Below are 6574 nucleotides of genomic sequence, written 5' to 3' on the forward strand. Positions count from 1 at the left end.
CTTCTGAGGTAATCTTTGCCTAGTCAAGTTATCCAGTTCTTTGGTGAGCAAAGGGGGTTCATCCTCCCAAGTCTTATTACCAAATAACTTGGCATTTAGCTTCATGATTGCTCCAAGGTACTTAGCAACTTGCTCTTCAGTAACATCTTCATCCTCTTCAGAGGAGGAATACTCATCAGAGCTCATGAATGGCAGTAGTAAATTCAATGGAATCTCTATGGTCTTAGAGTGAGCCTCAGATTCCCATGGTTCCTTATTAGGGAACCCCTTGGAGGCCAGTGGATGTCCATTGAGGTCTTCCTCAGTGGAAATCACTGCCTCTTCCTCCTCTCTAGGTTTGGCCGTGTGGGTTATGTTGATGGCCTTGCACTCTCTTTTTGGGTTCTCTTCTGTATTGCTTGGGAGAGTACTAGAAGGTATTTCAGTAACTTTCTTACTCAGCTGACCCACTTGTGCCTCTAAATTTCTAATGGAGGACCTTGTTTTAGTCATGAAACTTTGAGTGGTTTTAATTAGATCAGATACTACAGTTGCTAAGTCAGAGTGGCTCTGCTTAGAATTCTCTGTCTGTTGCTGAGAAGATGATGGAAAAGGCTTGCTATTGCTAAACCTATTTCTTCCACCATTATTGTTGTTGAAGCCTTGTTGAGGCCTCTGTTGGTCCTTCCATGAGAGATTTAGATGATTTCTCCATGAAGGATTATAGGTGTTTCCATAGGGTTCTCCCATGTAATTCACCTCTTCCATTGCTGGATTCTCAAGATCATAAGCTTCTTCTTCAGAAGAAGCTTCTTTGGTACTGCCTGTTGCTGCTTGCATTCCAGACAGACTCTGAGAAATCATATTGACTTGCTGAGTCAATATTTTATTTTGAGCCAATATTGCATTCAGAGTATCAATCTCAAGAACTCCTTTCTTCTGATTTGTCCCATTATTCAAAGGATTCCTTTTAGAAGTGTACATTAATTGGTTATTTGCAACCATTTCAATGAGTTCCTGAGCTTCTGCAGGCGTCTTCTTCAGATGAAGAGATCCTCCAGCAGAGCTGTCCAATGACATCTTGGACAGTTCAGACAGACCATCATAGAAGATACCTATGAGGCTCCATTCTGAAAGCATGTCAGAAGGACACCTTCTGATCAATTGTTTGTATCTTTCCCAAGCTTCATAGAGGGATTCACCTTCCTTCTGTTTGAAGGTCTGGACTTCCACTCTAAGCTTACTCAATTTTTGAGGTGGAAAGAACTTTGCCAAGAAGGCATTGACCAACTTTTCCCAAGAGTTCAGGCTTTCTTTAGGTTGTGAGTCCAACCATGTTCTAGCTCTGTCTCTTACAGCAAAAGGAAAAAGCATAAGCCTATAGACCTTGGGATCAACCCTATTGGTCTTGACAGTGTCACAGATTTGCAAGAATTCAGCTAAGAACTGATGAGGATCTTCCAATGGAAGTCCATGAAACTTGCAATTCTGTTGCATTAGAGAAACTAATTGAGGCTTAAGCTCAAAGTTGTTTGCTCCAATGGCAGGGATAGAGATGCTTCTCCCATAGAAGTCGGGAGTAGGTGTAGTAAAGTCACCAAGCACCTTCCTTGCATTGTTGGCATTGTTGTTATTTTTGGCTGCCATGTCTTCTTCTGGTTTGAAAATTTCTGTTAGGTCCTCTCCAGAGAGTTGTGCTTTAGCTTCTCTTAGCTTTCTCTTCAAGGTCCTTTCAGGTTCAGGATCAGCTTCAACAAAGTATAGAATAGAGAGGAGAAGAAAGTATAGAATCCTCTATGTCACAGTATAGAGATTCCTTGAGGTGTCAGAGGAAAAGAAGAATAGAAGGATGAGATAGAAAGAGAAGAATTCGAACTTTAGAGAGAGAGAGTCCGAATTGCTGATAGTGGAGGAGTGTTAGTCCTTAAATAGAAGGATGTGAGAAGAGGGGAAGAATTTTCGAAATTAAATTTAAAAAGATTTTGAAATAATTAAAAAAAAATTTAAAAAAATTGATTGATGATTTTCGAAAATTAGAATTGAGAAAGTAATTAAGTGATTTTGAAAAAGATTTTGAAATTAGAAACCAAAAGATATGATTGAAAATCATTTTTGAAAAAGATGTGGTTGAGAAGATATGATTGAGAAAATCTGGTTTTAAAAAGATATGATTGACAAACAATTAAAAAGATTTGATTTTTAAAATTAATGCCTTGGCTAACAAGAAATTTGAAAGATATGATTCTAACATTCAATTATTGAACCTTTCTTAACAAGGAAGAAATTTTTTGAATCACATCTCTAATTGTTAGCAAGGATTTTTGAAAATAGTAAAAAAAAATAAAAATGGAAAGAAATTGATTTTGAAAAGATATTATTGAAAAGATATGATTTGAAAAAGATTTGATTTTGAAAAATTATGAAAATTTGAAAAAGATTTGAATTAAAAACAAAATCTTCCCTCTTGTGCCATCCTGGCGTTAAACGCCCAGAATGGTATCCATTCTGGCGTTTAACGCCCAAAATGCTACCATTTTGGGCATTTAACGCCCAGCCAGGTACCCTGGCTGGCATTTAAACGCCATTTTTTCTTCCTCACTGGGCGTTTTGAATGCCTAGCTTTTTCTGTTTAATTCCTCTGCTGAATGTTCTGAGTCTTCAATTCTCTGTATTATTGACTTGAAATTTTTTTTTTTGGATTTTTAATGATGAGAAACAATCAAAATGAAATTAATCATGGAAAATCATGATCAAAACAAATAATGCATGCAAGACACAAAACTTATAAGTTTGTATACTAGGGACAACAACAAATTGAGAAGGCATATGAAAAATAACAAAACACACAAAACAAGAGAATTTAAAGATCAGAGCAAGTGAATCATCAAGAACAACTTGAAGATTAATGAAGAACAAAATTCATACATTCGAAAAATGCAGGGAATAAATAAAACATGCAGGACACCAAACTTAAAAATTGACACTAGACTTAAACAAGAAACACAAATGATTTTTTATTTTTGTGATTTTAAAATTCTTTTTCGAAAACTAATTGGAAACGAGAAAGTAAGGAATTTAAAATTTTTAATGAGAATTCCAGGAATCATGCAATCTTAGTTTAAAACTCCGGTCCAGGAATTAGACATGGTTTACTAGCCAGCCAAGCCTTCAATGAAAGATTCGGTCCAAAACACTAGACATGGCCAATGGCCAGCCAAGCTTTAGCAGATCATTACTTTCAATAGTAAAATTGATAGAAATCAACAAGCTCTTGTGATGATAAGTTGAAACCTCGGTCCAAAAGTTTAGACATGATTTCACAACCAGCCAAACTTCAACAAATCATCATGAAACTCTAGAATTCATTCTTAAAAACTATGAAGAACAGAATAGAAATATTATATTTTTCTTTTTTTTCAAAAATTAAAAAGTAAAAAGCTTAAACATAAAATAAAATTACCTAATCTGAGCAACAAGATGAACCGTTAGTTGTCCAAACTCGAACAATCCCCGGCAACGGCGCCAAAAACTTGGTTGCGCGGGGATTGTTTGTTCCCCGGCAACAGCGCCAAAAACTTGGTGCATGAAATTGTGATCATCAATGGCGCCAACAACTTGGTACGCACAATTGTAATCTCAACTCTTTATCACAACTCCGCACAACTAACCAGCAAGTGCACTAGGTCGTTCAAGTAATAAACCTTACGTGAGTAAGGGTCGATCCCACGGAGATTGTCGGCTTGAAGCAAGCTATGGTCATCTTGTAAATCTCAGTCAGGTGGATTCAAATGGTTATGGAGAATTGATAATTAAAAGATGAATAAAATATATAATAGGATAGAGATACTTATGTAATTCATTGGTGAGAATTTCAGATAAGCGTATGAAGATGCTTTGTTCCTTCTGAACCTCTGCTTTCCTATTGCCTTCATCCAATCATTCATACTCCTTTCCATGGCAAGCTGTATGTTGGGCATCACCGTTGTCAATGGCTACTTCCCGTCCTCTCAGTGAAAATGGTCCAAATGCGCTGTCACCGCACGGCTAATCATCTGTCGGTTCTCGATCATGTTGGAATAGGATCCATTGATCCTTTTGCATCTATCACTACGCCCAACACTCGCGAGTTTGAAGCTCGTCACAGTCATCCCTTCCCAGATCCTACTCGGAATACCATAGACAAGGTTTAGACTTTTCGGATCTCAGGAATGGCCGCCAATAATTCTAGCCTATACCACGAAGGTTCTAATCTTAGATTAGAAACCCAAGAGATACACATTCAAGCTTGTTTGCTTGTAGAACGGAAGTGGTTATCAGGCACGCGTTCATAGCTGATAATGGTGATGAGTGTCACGGATCATCACGTTCATCATGTTGAAGAATGAATGGATATCTTGGAGAAGAAATAGGCTTGAGTTGAATAGAAAAACAATAGTACTTTGCATTAATTCATGAGGAACAACAAAGCTCCACACCTTAATCTATAGTGTATAGAAACTCCACCGTTGAAAATACATAAGAACAAGGTTTAGGCATGGCCATGAGGCCAGCCTCCAAACGTGAACATACAAGTTCGAAAGATGATATGAAAAAAGTGTGTGAAAATACAATAGCAAAAGGCCCTATTTATAGAAAACTGGTAGCCTAGGGTTTACAGAAATGAGTAAATGATGCAGAATCCACATCTGGGCCCACTTGGTGTGTGCTTGGGCTGAGCATTTGAAGCTTTTACATGTAGAGACTTTTCTTGGAGTTAAATGCCAGTTTTTGTGCCAGTTTGGGCGTTTAACTCCAGCTTTTATGCCAGTTCTGGCGTTTTGACGCCAGAATTTTTATGCTGACTTGGAATGCCAGTTTGGGCCATCAAATCTCGGGCAAAGTATGGACTATTATATGTTGCTGGAAAGCCCAGGATGTCTAATTTCCAACTCAATTGAGAGCGCGCCAATTAGGCTTATGTAGCTCCAGAAAATTCACTTCAAGTGCAGGGAGGTCAGAATCCAACAGCATCTGCAGTCCTTTCTTAGCCTCTGAATCAGATTTTTGCTCAGGTCCCTCAATTTCAGCCAGAAAATACCTGAAATCACAGAAAAATACACAAACTCATAGTAAAGTCCAGAAATGTGATTTTTATTTAAAAACTAATAAAAATATAATAAAAAGTAACTAAAATATACTAAAAACTACCTAAAAATAATGCCAAAAATCGTATAAATTATCCGCTCATCACATAGCCAAAGCAGTGAACCGCTTGGTTCTTCTACGCTCATCCGATCAAGACACTCCTCTTGGAGGTGGTGAGGGAACAATTGAAGGGCGTAGAGAAGAGGAGAGCATGGAGCCACAAGAAAAAGAAGAAGGGTTAGAGCATGAAGTGAAACAAGAGGGAGAAAGGGAAGTATGTGAACCGGAGGAGAGAAAGAGAGATATAAGGGAGATTGATCAAGATGAGGATTCCATTACTAAGGATTTTTTCTCCTCCTTAGTCAATCCCCTTAATGATCCTAATGAACCTCTTCCCATTGAGTTTGAGGGAGAGGTTGATGTGGACTTCACACAACCTCCAAGGTATGACTTAAGTGATAGGGAAGAGGAGGAAGAGGTTGATGAGAAAGGAGTTAACAACCAAGAACATATTGAGTAGGTGGCAATTTCATCTATGAACTTTATTGGCCCCCATCAATATGCTATCTTAGAGACGGATTACCAACTCAAGGTTCTTCTTGGGTTGGTACATAGTGGAAAAAGGAGTGTTGGTTGTTAAGTGAATCCAAGGGCCGTCAAGAAGACCAATTCAAGAATTGGAGTTCAAGTGGGATGCAAGGCACAATGGAGTGATTTCTGGAGAATGTTGGGGTGCTCCAAGAGTAAATTAAGAGCTTGTCCATCCTGCTTGAAGCATGAAGATCAACAGGAAGGATAACAGGAAACTAGAATATGGGGATGCCGGAGGAGCCTCTAAGTGCAAGCTTGGATGGAGGTTCAAGGAGAAGTGGAAACACAAGTCACCCTAGCAAGAATCTCCTCAACAAGTCCAACTTAAGGACTATAAACCAAAGTGCTAGGTGGGAGACACCCCACCATGGTAACATCTTTCTTACCCTTTCTCTTTGTTTATAGTCTTAGTTTATTGCATGTTTGCTTGTCTTAGTTAGCCTAGGATTAGTTCAATTTTGAGTTTAGATAGGTTAATTTTTATATGGATCATGATTTAGTGAAGTTTTGAATGTTTGGGGTTGAGATTTTGATTGTACTAAGGCTTGGTACTTTAGTTTTTAAAAGAAAAAAATTTTGAAACAGGGCATCTGTGCGTACTCATGCTGTTGTGCGTGCGCACGCAACTGTGAGTTTCATGACCTGTGCGAGCGCACAAGCCTGTGCGTCTAGACACTCTTCATATTGCCCTCTGTTCACAGCGCCAGCACGGTCTGTGCGTGGGCGCTCCCCTGTTTTCCTTGGTCTGTGCGTGCGCACCATCTTGTGCGTACGCACGCATGTTCTTTATTGTGCTCTCTGAGCGGCCGCACGCCAACTTACAACCACTCTGGTGGGAGCGTTGGCACAGCTTGTGCGCATGAACCCCTGCCCCTTTTCG

The 6574-nt window shown here is 39.0% G+C and overlaps 1 non-coding gene across 1 annotated transcript; it reads left to right on the forward strand.

Moving 5' to 3' along the window:
• The first annotated feature begins 1113 nt into the window (after positions 1–1113).
• Positions 1114–1221, forward strand: LOC148568734 (small nucleolar RNA R71). Its single transcript, XR_015882504.1, has one exon. It is a non-coding gene; the product is annotated as a small nucleolar RNA R71 (small nucleolar RNA).
• The last annotated feature ends 5353 nt before the right edge of the window (positions 1222–6574 follow it).

The sequence above is a fragment of the Arachis ipaensis genome, chromosome B4 (assembly GCF_059453495.1).
Source record: "Arachis ipaensis isolate K30076 ecotype BB chromosome B4, ASM5945349v1, whole genome shotgun sequence".
NCBI classification, from domain to species: domain Eukaryota; kingdom Viridiplantae; phylum Streptophyta; class Magnoliopsida; order Fabales; family Fabaceae; genus Arachis; species Arachis ipaensis.